The following is a 16,525-nucleotide window of genomic DNA, read 5'->3' as shown; positions in this document are numbered from 1 at the left end:
TATTCCATTTGCACAACAGCATGTGACATTTATTGTCAATCAGTGTTGCTTCCTAAGTGGACAGTTTGATTTCACAGAAGTGTGATTGACTTGGAGTTACATTGTGTTGTTTAAGTGTTCCCTTTATTTTTTTGAGCAGTGTATTTCTAAAAATATTTTTGAATTTCGCGCGCAGCGCTGCCTTTTCAGTGGAATGTTGTCGAGGGGTTCCGCTAGCATGAACAATAGGTAGGTAAAGAAATAAAACAACAGGAAAAAGACATGCTACATACAGTAGCGAGGCTATAAAAGTAGCGAGGCTACATACAGACACTGCTTGGTCGGCCCAATTGAGGTAAAATGTACAGTTAAAGTGTATAGTGTATAGTATAATGTATAGTTAAAGTGGCTATGCTTATATGATAAACAGAGAGTAGCAGCAGCATAAAAAGAGGGGTGGGGGGGTTGGGGGTGGGCACACAATGCAAATTGTCCGGGTAGCCATTTGATTACCTGTTCGGGAGTCTTATGGCTTGGGGGTAAAAACTGTTGAGAAGCCTTTTTCTCCTAGACTTGGCACTCCGGTACCGCTTGCCATGCGGTAGTAGAGAGAACAGTATATGACTGGGGTGGCTGGGGTCTTTGACAATTTTTAGGGCCTTCCTCTGACACCGCCTGGTGTAGAGGTCCTGGATGGCAGGCAGCTTAGCCTCAGTGATGTACTGGGCCGTACGCACTACCCTCTGTAGTGCCTTGCGGTCAGAGGCCGAGCAATTGCCGTACCAGGCAGTGATGCAACCAGTCAGGATGCTCTCGATGTTGCAGCTGTAGAACATTTTGACGATCCATGCCAAATATTTTTTGTTTTCTGAGGGGGAATAGGCTTTGTCGTGCACTCTTCACGACTGTCTTGGTGTGTTTGTACAATTCTAGTTTGTTGTTGATGTGGACACCAAGGAACTTGAAGCTCTCAACCTGCTCCACTACAGCCCCGTCGATGAGAATGGGGGCGTGCTCGGTCCTTTTTTTCCTGAAGTCCACAATCATCTCCTTAGTCTTGGTTACGTTGAGGCATAGGTTGTTATTCTGGCACCACCCGGCCAGGTCTCTAACCTCCTCCCTATAGGCTCTCGTCATTGTCGGTGATCAGGCCTACCACTGTTGTGTCGTCTGCAAACTTAATGATGGTGTTGGAGTCATGCCTGGCCATGCAGTCGTGGGTGAACAGGGAGTACAGGAGGGGACTGAGCACGCACCCCTGGGGAGCTCCAGTGTTGAGGATAAGCGTGGCAGATGTGTCGCTACCTACTCTCACCACCTGTGGGCGCCCCGTCAGGAAGTCCAGGATCCAGTTGCAGAGGGAGGTGTTTAGTCCCAGAATCCTTAGCTTAGTGATGAGCTTTGAGGGTACTATGGTGTTGAACTCTGAGCTGTAGTCAATGAATAGCATTCTCACATAAGTGTTCCTTTTGTCCAGATGGGAAAGGGTAGTGTGGAGTTCAATAGAGATTGCATCATCTGTGGATCTGTTTGGGCGGTATGCAAATTGGAGTGGGTCTAGTGTTTCTGTGATAATGGTGTTGATGTGAGCCATTACCAACCTTTCAAAGCACTTCATGGCTACAGACGCGAGTGCTACGGGTCTGTAGTCATTTAGGCAGGTTGCCTATGTGTTCTTGGGTACAGAGACTATGGTGGTCTGCTTGAAACATGTTGGTATTACAGACTCAATCAGGGACATGTTGAAAATGTCAGTGAAGACACCTGCCAGTTCATGTCCTGGTAATCCGTCTGGCCCCGCAGCCTTGTGTATGTTGACCTGTTTAAAGGTTTTACTCACGTCGGCTACGGAGAGTGTGATCACACAGTCGTCCGGAACAGCTGATGCTCTCATGCATGCCTCAGTGTTACTTGCCTCGAAGCGAGCATAGACGTGATTTAGCTCGTCTGGTAGGCTCGTGTCACTGGGCAGCTCGTGGCTGTGCTTCCCCTTGTAGTCTGTAATAGTTTGCAAGCCCTGCCAAATAAGACGAGCGTCGGAGCCGGTGTGGTATGATTCAATGTTAGCGCTGTATTGACGCTTTGCCTGTTTGATGGTTCATCGCAGGGCATAGCAGGATTTCTTGTAAGCTTCCGGGTTAGAGTCACGTACCTTGAAAGCGGCAGCTTTAGCTCAGTACAAATGTTGCCTGTAATCCATGGCTTCTGGTTGAGGTATGTATGTACGCAGTCACTGTGGGGACGACGTCCTCGATGCACTTATTGATGAAGCCAGTGACTGCTGTGGTGTACTCAATGCCATCGGAAGAATCCGAGAGGGAGAGTTTAGTGCGCGTCTCTGTGTGTTGAGTACAGGTGATCTAGAATTTTTTTCCCTCTGGTTGCACATTTAACATGTTGATGGAAATTTGGTAGAACTGATTTAAGTTCCCTGCATTATAGTCTCCGGCCACTAGGAGCATCGCCTCTGGGTGAGTGGTTTCCTGTTAGCTTATTTCCTTATACAGCTGACTGAGTGCGGTCTTAGTGCCAGCATCTGTCTGTGGTGGTAAATAAACAGCCACGAAAAGTATAGCTGAAAACTCTAGGCAAGTAGTGTGTCCTGCAATTTATCACAATATACTCTACTTCAGGCGAGCAAAATCTAGAGACTTTCAGCACCAGCTGTTGTTTACAAATATGCACAGAATGACCCCCCCCCCCCCCCCCCCCCCCCCCCGTCTTACCGGAGTGTGCTGTTCTATCTTCCCGGTGCAGCGTATATCCCGCTAACTGAATATCCATGTCGTCATTCAGCCACGATTCTGTGAAACATAGGATATTACAGTTTTTGATGCTCCGATGGATTGCACGTTGGCGAGTAGTATTGACAGTAACGGCAGCTTTCCCACTCGCCTTTTCCCGGTCCTGACCAGGCATCCGGCTCTTTGTCCTCTGTACCTGCGTCGCTTCCTCTTGCAAATAACGGGGATGTTGGCCCTGTTGGGTGTTTGGAGAATGTCTTGCTTGTTGAATAAAAATCTTTGTCTAATCCGAGGTAAGTGATCGCTGTCCTGATATCCAGAAGCTCTTTTTTTGCCGTAAGATACAGTTGCAGAAACATTATGTACAAAATAAGTTACAAATAATGCGAAAATACCCCCACATAAGAGCACAATTGGTTGGGTGCCCGTAAAACTGCTGCCATTTCTTCCGGGCCATTTTACATAGTATTCTCTCTGGCATGCAATCTGGTTTCCACTCAGGTTATGCATGCGTCACTGCAACCTTAAAGGTCCGAAATGATGTCAGCATTGCCCTTGATTCTAAGCAATGTTGTGCTGCTATTTTTATTGACTTGGCCAAATCTTTGATATGGTAGACCATTCCATTCTTGTGGGCCGACTAAGGAGTATTGTTGTCTCTGAGGGGGCTTTGGCCTGGTTTGCTAATTACCTCTCTCAAAGAAGGCAGTGTATAAAGTCAGAACACCTTTTCCCCCTCAGAAGACTGAAACTATTTGGCATGGGACCCCAGGTCCTCAAAAAGTTCTAAAGCTGCACCATCGAGAGCATCCTGACCGGTTGCATCCCTGCCTGGAATGGCAACTGCTCAGGATCTGACCGTAAGCCGCTGCAGAGGGTGGTGAGTATAGCCCAATATATCACCAAGCTTCCTGCCATCCAGGACCTAAACTCAGCAAAAAAAAGAAATGTCTTCTCACTGTCAACTACGTTTATTTTCAGCAAACTTAACATGTGTAAATATTTGTATGAACATAACAAGATTCAACAACTGAGACATAAACTGAACAAGTTCCACAGACATGTGACTAAAATAAATTTAATAATGTGTCCCTGAACAAAGGGGGAGTCAAAATCAAAACTAACAGTCAGAATCTGGTGTGGCCACCAGCTGCATTAAGTACTGCAGTGCATCTCCTCCTCATGGACTGCACCAGATGTGCCAGTTCTCGCTGTGAGATGTTACACCACTCTTCCACCAAGGCACCTGCAAGTTACCGGACATTTCTGGGGGGAATAGCCCTATCCTTCACCCTCCGATCCAACAGGTCCCAGACGTGCTCAATGGGATTGAGATCTGGGCTCTTCGCTGGCCATGGCAGAACACTGACATTTCTGTATTGCAGGAAATCACGCACAGAATAAGCAGTATGGCTGGTGGTATTGTCAAGCTGGAGGGTCATGTCAGGATGAGCCTGCAGGAAGGGTACCACATGAAGGAGGAGGATGTCTTCCCTGTAACGTACAGCATTGAGATTGCCTGCAATGACAACAAGCTCAGTCCGATGATGCTGTGACACACCGCCCCAAACCATGACGGATCCTCCACCTCCAAATCAATCCCGCTCCAGAGAACAGGCCTCGGTGTAACGCTCATTCCTTCGACGATAAACGCAAATCTGACCATCACTCTTGGTGAGAGAAAACCGCGACTCGTCAGTGAAGAGCACTTTTTGCCAGTCCAGTGCGTTCCTGGTGTATCTCGGGCAGTTGTTGCCACCCTGTACCTGTCCCGCAGGCGTGATGTTCGGATGTACCGATCCTGTGCAGGTGTTGTTACATGTGGTCTGCCACGGCGAGGACGATCAGCTGGTCGCCAGACTCCCTATAGCACAGTCTTAGGCGTCTCACAGTACAGATATTGCAATTTATCGCCCTGGCCACATCTGCAGTCCTCATGCCTCCTTGCAGCATGCCTAAGACACGTTCACGCAGATGAGCAGGGACCCTGGGCATCTTTCTTTTGGTGTTTTTCAGAGTCAGTAGAATGGCCTCTTTGGTGTCCTAAGTTTTCATAACTGTGACCTTAATTGCCTACCGTCTGTAAGCTGTTCGTGTCTTAACGACCGTTCCACAGGTGCATGTTCAATAATTGTTTATGGTTCATTGAACAAGAATGGGAAACAGTGTTTAAACCCTTTACAATGAAGATCTGTGAAGTTATTTGGATTTTTACAAATTATCTTTGAAAGACAGGGTCCTGAAAAAGGGACGTTTCTTTTTTTGCTGAGTTTATATAGCAGGTGGTGTCAGAGGAAGGCCCAAAAAATTGTCAAAGACTCCAGTCACTCAAGTCATAGACCATTCTCTGTGCTACCGCAGCGCCAAGTCTAGTTCCAAAAGGCTCCTTAACAGCTTTTACCCCAAGCTATAAGACTGCTGAACAATTATTCAAATGGTCACCTGGACCATTTACATTGATCCCTGCTCGCTGTTTATCCTCAATGCATAGCCACTTTAACCCTACCTACATGTACCTCGACTAACCTGTACCCCCCCAAATTCACTAGGTACCGGGCCCCCTATATATAGCCTCCTTATTGCTATGTAATTCGACTGTGTTACTTTAAAAAAAACTTAATTTAGTAAATATTTTCTTAACTCTATTTCTTGAACTGCACTGTTGGTTAAGGGCTTGTCGGCGATTGTGACAAATACAATTTGATTTGATTTATCTCAGCCACTGCCTGTCACCAAGGATGTACCCCAATGCTCGATCCTAGGACCCACACTCTTCTCAATTTACATCAACAACATAGCTCAGGCAGTAGGAAGCTCTCTCATCCATTTATATGCAGATGATAGTCTTATACTCAGTTGGCCCCTCCCCGGATATTGTGTTAAACGCTCTACAACAAAGCTTTCATAGTGTCCAACAAGCTTTCTCTGCCCTTAACCTTTTTCTGAACACCTCCAAAACAAAGGTAATGTGGTTGGTAAGAAGAATGCCCCTCTCCCCACCAGTGTGATTACTACATCTTAGGGTTTAGAGCTTGAGGTAGTCACCTCATACAAGTACTTGGGAGTATGGCTAGACGGTATACTTTCCTTCTCTCAGCACATATCAATGCTGCAGGCTAAGGTTAAATTTAGACTTGGTTTCTTCTATCATAATCGCTCCTCTTTCACCCCAGCTGCCAAACTAACCTTGATTAAGATGGCCATCCTATCCATGCTAGATTACGGAGACGTGATTTATAAATCGTCAGGTAAGGATGCTCTCGAGTGGCTAGAAGTTCTTTACCATTCGGCCATCAGATTTGGCACCAATGCTCCTTATAAGACACATCACTGCACTCTTCTATAAACTGGTCATCTCTGTATACCCATCAACCCACTGGTTGATTCTTATTTATAAAACCCTCTTAGGCCTCAATCCCCCCTATCTGATACCTACTGCAGGCCTCATCCTCCACATACAACAGCCGTTCTGCCAGTCACAAGATCTCCAAAGCACACACATCCCTCTGTCACTCCTCTTTTCAGTTTGCTGCAGCTAGCGACTGGAACGAGCTGCAAAAAGCGTCAAACTGCTCAGTTTTATCTCCATCTCTTCATTCAAAGACTCAATCATGGACACTCTTGCTGACAGTTGTGTCTGCTTTGCGTCATGGATTGTTGTCTCTGCCTTCTTGCCTTTGTGCTGCTTTCTGTGCCCAATAATGTTTGTACCATGTTTTGTACTGCTACCATGTTGTGTTGCTACCATGTTGTTATCATGGTGTGTTGTCATGTGTTGTTGCCATACTATGTTGTTGTCTTAGATCTCTCTTTATGTAGTGTTGTGGTGTCTCTATTGATCTCGTGATTTGTGTTTTGTCCTATATTTTTATTTTTAATTCCAGCCCCCGTCCCTGCAGGAGGCTTTTTGCCAATTGGTTGGATGTCATTGTAAATAAGAATTTGTTGTTAACTGACTCGCCATGTTAAATATAGGTTCAATAAAAAAAAATAAAGGGATAGCTGTAGATAGATCAACTCTCCAGTAGGAGGTGCTGCCCAGCCTATTGTCAGGGATGCAAACTGGTGAGGGCCCAAAAAGGTAACACTTTTTTTTTTGCACTGCAACATGTAAAAAAATCCCTTTTAGGGGGAAATGCAGGTTTTAACTAATTAAACAACAAAGAATGATCTACATGATCAGTCTCTGTGTGTAAAATAAAAAGTGGTTAATGTGAACCTAACGCACAGCTAAAAAATGTAAAGAAAGCAATCCAATTGTATTTGTTGCCTAGACTTTACTGCAAATGAGAAAGAACAATATACTAATATTGCAGTTAGCCATGACAGCCTTTATAATAGAACACTTGTGACCACACATATCTAAATATTGCACTGTGGGAAAAAAACATCTTAAAGTAGAATGAAACAAACATGCATTCTATTTTTGCTCTATTGTAGTGGCCACTAAAGACGCTGATCAAGTGCACAAGGCTACATGTGTGCAAAAATAACATTCACTGAGTAAAACATGTAATAATTACCCCTCACTCACAAGTGTAACTGTCAAATTCAACACAACAAAATTAATATCTTTGGGATACACTGCACATTATTACATTGTTGTCAAATGTGTGCGTACTGGTAGCGAAGTCAGGTAAAGGAGAGCAGAGATTTGTGAACAGGCGCACACTTTATATAGGCAAAAGTGCAAAATGCGCAAAACAGTCACAAGAATTATCTTTAACAATAAACATTTTTGTGAAAAATAACACGGAAAAAACAAGCCACACGTAACACAAACAATCTTACACAAAGACATGTGGGGGAACAGAGGAATAAATACATGTAGATTGATTGGGGAATGAAAACCAGGTGTGCAGGTAACAAGACAAAACAAATGGATACATGAAAAATGGAGCGGCGATGGCTAGACAGCCGGTGACGTCGGCCGCCCGAACAAGGAGATGAGCCGACTTCGGCGGAAGTCGTGACAATTGTACACGTTCTGCCTGTGGACATATGTTCTACAATGTGCCAACAGAGCATGATACCCTTTGTTGGCATAATTGAGGCAGAGAGTACACCTGGCATACCTCTTTTTAACCAATGTATTGAAAAAAGTTAGAAAGAGGGAAAGTGTGTGGTGTTCCTTTCACCTCTATAGTGGCATCCAGCTTAAGCCAGGCCCAGCACCAGCTACACTGGTTTAACAAGCAACGCCTCATTTTCACCTAATTCTCTTATTCTGAAAATTAACCACATACTGTAGAGGGAAAACATTAGTTCACAGATAGTAGTTAGTTTGTTAGCTAACTATAACTAGCTAACATTTCACACAGATTGCCAGGGTCCCGTAAGTAACTAACACGTTATAACTTGAGGAACGGCAAAGAGTCGTATAACGTTACCAGTTAATACTATAGCGAACTGGTTATGTTACTGACGTTAGCTGTATGACTTTATTCGCCAGCTAATTTTCACACCAGAAACTCAATTATTTGATCAGTTCAGTTGGCTAATGCTCAACATTTCTCTGGCTATATAACAGATCATTTGATCCAGCTAGCAAGATAAAAAAATGTTTTTACCTTTATTTAACCAGGTAGAATAGTTGAGAACAAGTTCTCATTCACAACTGTGACCTGGCCAAGATAAAGCAAAGCAGTGCGACACAAACAACAACACAGTGTTACACATGGAATAAACAAACATACAGTCAATAACACAATAGAGAGAAAAAAGTATATATACAGTGTGTGCAAATGACGTAAGTTAAGGGAGGTAAGGCAATAAATAGGCAAAATAATTACAATTTAGCAATTAAACACTGGAGTGATAGATGTGCAGAAGATGAATGTGCAAGTAGAGATACAGATTACAGATGGGATATTTACAGGTGCAGTGATCTGTGAGCTGCTCTGACAGCTGGTGCTTAAAGTTAGTGAGGGAGATATGGGTCTCCAGCTTCAGTGATTTTTGCAATTCGTTCCAGTCATCGGCAGCAGAGAACTGGAAGGAAAGGCGGCCAAAGGAGGAATTGGCTTTGGGGGTGGCCATTGAAATATACCTGCTGGAGCACGTGCTACGAGTGAGTGCTGCTATGGTGACCAGTGAGCTGAGATAGGGCGGGGCTTTACCTAGCAAAGATTGATAGATGACCTGGAGCCGGTGGGTTTGGCGATGAATATGAAGGGAGGGCCAGCCAACGAGAGCATACAGGTCGCAGTGGTGGGTAGTATATGGGGCTTTGGTGACATAACGGATGGCACTGTGATAGACTGCATCCAATTTGCTGGAGTGTTGAGTGAGATACTTAACAATGCTAACAATACTTGGTCCAATACTTGTCCTATCATGGGGAACTACATTTTTAAAATAAATTATATCTAATTATTTATTATCCTATTTTAATGGTACGGTCCATGGCCCTATACCCTAGACACCCACATGAAAGGCCCAGATACTAAGGAGAAGTCCCTAACTGTTTTATGTGCATGCTGTAAGCGGTCTGTATGCAGCCAAAATGAGGTCAGAGACCAAGAGCAGCACTGCCCCCTCAAGATTCTGAGCCTGCTTGGCAGGGTTGGTCCTGCAAAGCCAAAGCCCCCTAAAGGGAGAGCATAATAAACAAGGAAATTCTCAAAGCTGCTAATGAGATCCTTGACGACCTTGTACCTAGCCGGTGGGGATTCCGGTGGGGTGCCCCCACCCAGGCAGTGGCAGTGCTGGCAACACTAGCTGCAGTAACCCATGGGGAGGGGGTCACACTCGGACATTCAGAGAGGGGGTATATTATTGTGGCCCTGGTGGCACGAAATCAAAGTCGGACTGCATGGAGATGCTTGGGAACATGGTCAAAACGGATGACCGTATTGTGGGTGTTTCAGGAAGAAGGTGTACATTTGACCTCCATCATCTAGGATGTGACAATGGTAAATAAATCTCTACATTTATGCTCATTTTTTGCGCGGTCTTGCAGGCCTTCTCATGCAGCTGCAACTGCAAGTACATTTGTAAATCATGACCCATCTTGAGTTGGGCTCTGGGATGGTGCAATTGTTGAGAGGGTGAGCTTATGGTTGTGTGGGGGTAAGGGCTGAATGTGTGTGGGTGTATGTGTGTATCCCACAACTGTTGCGAAGGAAGAAGTAAAAGATGTTAGGGACTATAGAGGATGATCCACAGCAATATATAATGAGAATCGAGGTGAGGGCGATGGAAATGCATTTGGCAATGGATCTGCTTCGGTTCGGTGGATGGCGCTGTGTGTACTTTTCGAAGGATGGATCCCAGTCGGTCCGGGGCTGTGGGATGCGGGGGGTCGGGGGTGGTCTGCCGGGCATTGGGATGACAACCCAACTCGAGATGGGGGCTTTTGGCGGGTGGAATAGTGGGGACCAATTGGAGGTTTGCTTAGTGGAGATGCAAATGTCATGGTACAACTATATAGACACTCAATCATTATGTTACTTTTTAATAGGACGTTTACAAACATATATTTTGATACAAATAATTGAAAGGTGTGTCTCATTATGGTAAGTGGTGAAATAAGTATAGCCAGTTACAATTGTAATGGCTTAGCAGATAATAAGAAAAGACGATCAGTATTTACCTGGCTAAAAGAGAAGGATTATAATATCTATTGTTTACAGGAAACCCATTCGACAGTTTTAGATGAAGTTTTGTGGAAAAAGAACTGGGGGGGCGAAATATATTTCTCCCATGGGCAAAGAAATTCAAAAGGGGTGATGGTTTTAATTAATAATAACTTTGATCCAAATGTGCAACTTGTCCAAACAGATCCTCAAGGTAGATGGATTATTTTAAATATGTTATTGGACAATAAACATATATGGCTTATTAACCTATACGGTCCGAATAATGATGATCCAAGCTTCTTTGACAATATATATAAGAATGTATCAACTCTACAAGCAACACTAGACTCTATTATTATAGTGGGAGATTTTAATACGGTCTTAAATACCTCTATGGACCGGAAAGGAAATCACACTACAAACTATCACCCTCAGGCACTTAAGGAAATCAGGAATGTCATGGATATATTGGAATTAGTGGATATATGGAGACTTAAATACCCTGACCTAGTGAGATATACATGGCGGAGGCTTAATCAAGCTAGTCGCCTTGACTACTTTCTTATATCATTCTCTCTGGCACCAAAAGTTAAAAAGTGTTTGATAGGGGACAGAATGCGGTCGGACCATCACATAATTGGCATATATATTACTCTTACAGAATTTCCACGTGGGCGAGGATATTGGAAATTTAATCAAAGCCTACTAGATGATAAATTGTTTAGAACTAGGACAGAAGAATTTATAACTGACTTTTTTAGACATAACATAGGTACAGCAGATCCCCATATTGTATGGGACACTTTTAAGTGTGCCTTTAGAGGCCATGCAATTCAGTACTCATCTATAAAACAAAAGCAATTTAGATCAAAAGAGTCCATATTAACAAAGGAAATTGAAGGACTAACAGTACAGTTAGATAACAATAAAAACAGTACCATAGAGGCACAGAATAAGTTAGAGGAAAAACAAAAAGAAATGGAGGAACTTATTCAAGAAAGATCCAGTGTAATATATTATAAAAATAATGCGAACTGGATGGAATATGGGGAAAAATGCACCAAATTCTTTTTCAATCTTCAATATAGAAATGCTACCAAAAAAAACGTATTAAAACTTGTTACAAATGATGGAGTCACGCATGATTCACCAAATGATATTTTGAAAGAGGAAGTAAAGTACTTTAAGAATATGTTTTCGTTTCAGGCTCCTCCATCTCCACTAACTGAAACTAATTGTATGGATTTTTTCCCTAATAATAAGAAAAAGACTCATGTAAAGGCCTAATTACAGAGGAGGAACTACTTGAGGCAATTGGGGCCTTTAAGGATGGGAAAACTCCAGGACTGGATGGCATACCAGTGGAAGTATACAATTTTTTTTTTTTATATACTCAAAGGACCATTATTAGCTTGTTTTAACCACTCCTATATAAATGATAGATTATCAGACACGCAACAAGAAGGTGTGATATCATTATTACTGAAACAGGACCCAAGTGGTATATATAAAGATCCAGTCCATTTAAAAAATTGGAGACCTCTTACACTTCAGTGTTGTGATGCAAAAATCCTAGCAAAATGCTTGGCGCATAGAATAAAAAAAGTTTTGTCAGATATTATTCATCCTAATCAGACAGGTTTTTTACATGGACGATACATTGGAGATAATATAAGGCAAGTACTGGAAACAATAGAACACTATGAAATATCCGGGACACCAGGCCTGGTTTTCATAGCTGATTTTGAAAAGGCTTTTGATAAAGTACGACTGGAGTTTATATATAAATGCCTAGAATATTTCAATTTTGGGGAATCTCTTATAAAATGGGTTAAAATTATGTATAGTAACCCTAGGTGTAAAATAGTAAATAATGGCTACATCTCAGAAAGTTTTAAACTATCTAGAGGAGTAAAACAAGGTTGTCCACTATCGGCATATCTATTTATTATTGCCATCGAAATGTTAGCTGTTAAAATTAGATCAAACATTAATATTAAGGGATTAGAAATCCAGGGCCTAAAAACTAAGGTGTCATTGTACGCTGATGATTCATGTTTTCTTTTAAAACCACAACTAGAGTCTCTCCACGGCCTCTTAGAGGATCTAGATACATTTGCTATCCTCTCTGGATTAAAACCAAATTATGATAAATGTACCATATTACGTATTGGATCACTAAAAAATACACATTTTACATTGCCATGTAGTTTACCAATTAAATGGTCTGACGGAGATGTGGACATACTCGGTATACAAATCCCAAAAGAAAGAAATGATCTCACTCCAATACATTTTTTATAGAAAGTTAGCAAAAATAGATAAGATCTTGCTACCATGGAAAGGAAAATCACCCTGATTAACTCTTTCATCATATCACAGTTTACCTATTTGCTTATGGTTTTGCCTACACCTAGTGACCTGCTTTTTAAATTATATGAACAAAAAATATTCAATTTTATTTGGAACGGCAAGCCAGATAAAATTAAAAGGGCCTATTTATATAACGAATATGAATTCGGAGGGCAGAAATTATTAAATATTAAAGCATTAGACCTCTCACTAAAGGCATCAGTCATACAAAAGTTATACTTAAATCCAAACTGGTTCTCTAGTAGATTGGTACGAATGTCTCATCCTATGTTCAAGAAGGGCCTTTTTCCCTTTATTCAGATTACACCTGCTGTCACGTTCCTGACCTATTTCTGTTAGTTTGTTGTATGTGTTAGTTGGTCAGGACGTGAGTTTGGGTGGGCATTCTATGTTTTCTGTTTCTATGTTGGTTTAAGGGTTGCCTGGTATGGCTCTTAATTAGAGGCAGGTGTTTTGCGTTCCTCTAATTGAGAGTCATATTTAGGTAGGTTGTTTCACAGTGTTCGTTGTGGGTGGTTGTCTCCTGTGTCAGTGTTTGTCGCACCATACGGGACTGTTCGGTATGTTTGTTCATCGTCATTTTGTGTAGTCTATTTTTCCCTGTTCGTGCGTTCTTCGCGTTATTTGTAAGTTCGTATTGTTCAGGTCTGTCTATACATTTCGGTTTTGTTATTTTGTAGTTTATTCAAGTCTAGGTCGTTTTCTGTCTTCATTGTTTTGTCGTGTCTTTATTAAATTATGTATTCACAACCCGCTGCGCCTTGGTTCAATCACTACTCCTCCTCTTCGGTTGAAGAGGAGGAGAACCACCGTTACACCTGCTCACTTTCGGTTGTTTGAAAAGGAAATAATCTCCAAAATATCTTTATTTTTTAAACAAGCCTTAGAAAGTTGGTTGCAATTTCAGTTTAATCCACCTGAAAGGACGGAACAAATAGTACAACAAATATTGTGGTTAAATTCAAATATAGTAATTGATGAAGAAATGTTTAAAAAAGGTATAATTTTTGTGAATGATATCATAAATAGGACTGGTGGAGTAATGTCACACATGCAGCTAACACAGACATATGGAAATGTCTGCTCTACCCAAAATTACAACCAATTAATTGCAGCATTGCCACAAAAATGGAAGAGGCAAGTAGAAGGGGAAAAAAGTAAGGAACTTGTATGTCGGCCCTATATTAAAGAACATAAATGGTTAAAGAAAAGTGTGATAAATAAAAACATATACCAATTTAATTTAAGGACCAAAAAACTGACAGCTGTGCCATATAAATTGCAAAACAGTTGGGAAGAGATTTTCGATGTACCCATTCCATGGCACATGGTTTATGAATTGATACGCAAAACAACGCCGGATTCAAAACTTCGATTTAAATTATTGTACAAAATTCTTGCAACTAATAGAATGTTATATATATGGGGGATTCAATCTTCCCAGCTCTGCAGATTCTGCTGTGAGGAGGCAGAGTCATTAGATCATTTATTTTGGTATTGTCCGTATGTAGCTCGTTTTTGGTCACAGGTCCAGGAATGGTTGAAGAATTGCAACATTTGCGTAGAACTAACGCTACAGATAGCAATACTGGGGGATTTGAAAAGCCATAGTCAATCAATCAATAATATAATAATTATTTTAGCAAAAATGTTTATTTTTAATTTACAATCCGTGGAAGCTATGAGAATAGGAAGATTCAAATCTTTTGTGAAGCATCACAGCACAGTTGAAAAATATATGGCAAATAAAAATCCGAAATGGATGATGTTGGAAGATAGATGGGAAGGGTTGAGTGGAGCTGAAGGGTGGGACTAATAACAAGATAAACAATGTAGGGCATACGGGATCTGTGAAATGTGTATAGGTGCGGAGCCTTTGTGAAATAGCACAGTTACAAGTGGAAATCAAACTGGATGGACAACAGAAATAGAGGAAGGACTAAGAACAAACAAGAGAGAACTATTATAAAGTAGACTGTGTCTGTAAAATGTGTATAAGATGTATAAATTGAAGGTAAAAACAGAAATGTTTATCAGTTTACTCCAATTGGGGGATCGGTGGTAGGGTTTGCGGGGAATAATAATAAAGGTATACTCTTTAAAAAAGTATGTATGTCTATATAGGTATGTGTATGTATATATGTGTATATGTATGCATACGTGTATGGATATATATATTTACCCAAAAAAATATGGGGGATTGGAAATGATGCAGACAATTACATTGGAAGCAACATTCTTTCCGCAATATTAAGCTGATCCACCCCTAAAAAAAAAATAAAAAAAAATAAAAAAATACAATACTTGGTCCACCACACTTTCTCCCTCACCTCAGACTTTCCAAATGCCAGTTGTTTTTCGGTTACAGCTCATGAAGTACACTTCATTACCTTTTCACCAATCTTCGTGGTCAGGCTTCTCACCTACCTCTTCGTTATCGTTAAGAGGGGGCGCTGCTGTAAGTTAACTGGCAAACTGCTGTTCCACTCTCCCGCTGTCATTCCAGAGCGTGCGCTGATGATGTAACTAGCAAATTGGTTGTCTGTTCTCTCTTCAGTCGCGTGCTGCATTCTGTTGTTATGTGAACGATTGGCTGAGCCTTGGATACAGCCAGTATTGGTCCAAACGCGCATTACTCGTTCGCATACAGCCAGTAGTCATCCAAAGCCCCCACCCCCACCCCTCTCACCCAAACTTTTCTCATCGGATCTACACAAATCACGTAGGTCACCTTTTCGCCGAAAGGTGACTAGTTTGCATCCCTGTATTGTATTCTTATAGTGTATTTTACGTTGAAAATTTGACGTTGTTTCAAAGGTACAATTTCAACATATTTTATACAAGGTTTGTCTATGTTCAAAATTGGTTACCATGTTGACATAATCCTGTGGTTGAAATTTTCCACTCAAAACAATAGTTTACGTTGATTACTTTTTCAAAGTCAAATGTATTTTCCACGTAGATTCCACGTCACAATACATTGACAGATTGATTTAACCAGTTTGTTCCCAGGGAGATGTAGCCTTTGATCACCTGCAACACGTCAAGATGTTTAATTGGCTGATGCTTAAACTTAAACTTTTTTTAATGTTCGCAAGTATGGCCCCATCATGTCGCAGTAAACTTGAAGTCATGCGATGATATAGTATGTGACATTGTACTACCACCACAACATGGAAAAGCATGCAGAGTTTATAGGCACATAAATCCAATGACATTTGTTGTTGATTTCATATTAGTTGACAACTCAACCAAATGTGTAAAACTAAACGTTGAACTGACGTCTGTGCCCAGTGGGGAGTACTTTTGTTTGTCTACCATTTCACAAAAAAACTATTTTTTTCTCATTCCTAAAGGCTCATGATAGCAATTATTTACACATAAAGCAGAGATAAGAAAATGTAGACCCACTCAACAAGGTTCCCCTTGACATGCTTGTTGTGCGAAATATACCAAACATCATTATTGATGTCATTACTAAATCACTTTTCTCTCCATAACCCTCTGCCTTACTTCAATTAACACAACACCAATACTGTACATCTAAACCCAGCACTTAAAATACCTGCCAGAGGGCTGTGTATATATCAGACAACATAAACACAACTGTGTCAGAGTGCACCAGATAGCCTGCAGAGACTCATTAATCTATTTGTCTGTATCCCCAAAGGCACCCTATTCCTTATGTAGTGCACTACTTTCGACCAGGGCCCCTGGAGAAAGGTACTGCCTTTGTGGACACAACCTTTGTCTCTTTCTATTAGGGCCTCCCCGGTCTATTCTATCAAGCGCATGTAGCTGTGTAGTGTGCAGTCTATATCAGTCTCACAATCAACAGATACAAATAGT

General features: G+C 41.6%; 1 protein-coding gene across 1 annotated transcript in view; it reads right to left on the bottom strand.

The window, feature by feature from the left end:
- LOC120046433 (cadherin-23-like) overlaps positions 1–16,525 on the bottom strand; it is a 569,127-nt gene that overhangs the window by 526,451 nt on the left and 26,151 nt on the right. The window lies entirely within an intron of this gene.

Source organism: Salvelinus namaycush, chromosome 4 (assembly GCF_016432855.1).
Source record: "Salvelinus namaycush isolate Seneca chromosome 4, SaNama_1.0, whole genome shotgun sequence".
Lineage (NCBI taxonomy): Eukaryota > Metazoa > Chordata > Actinopteri > Salmoniformes > Salmonidae > Salvelinus > Salvelinus namaycush.
This window is presented reverse-complemented; position numbering and strand designations above follow the sequence as displayed.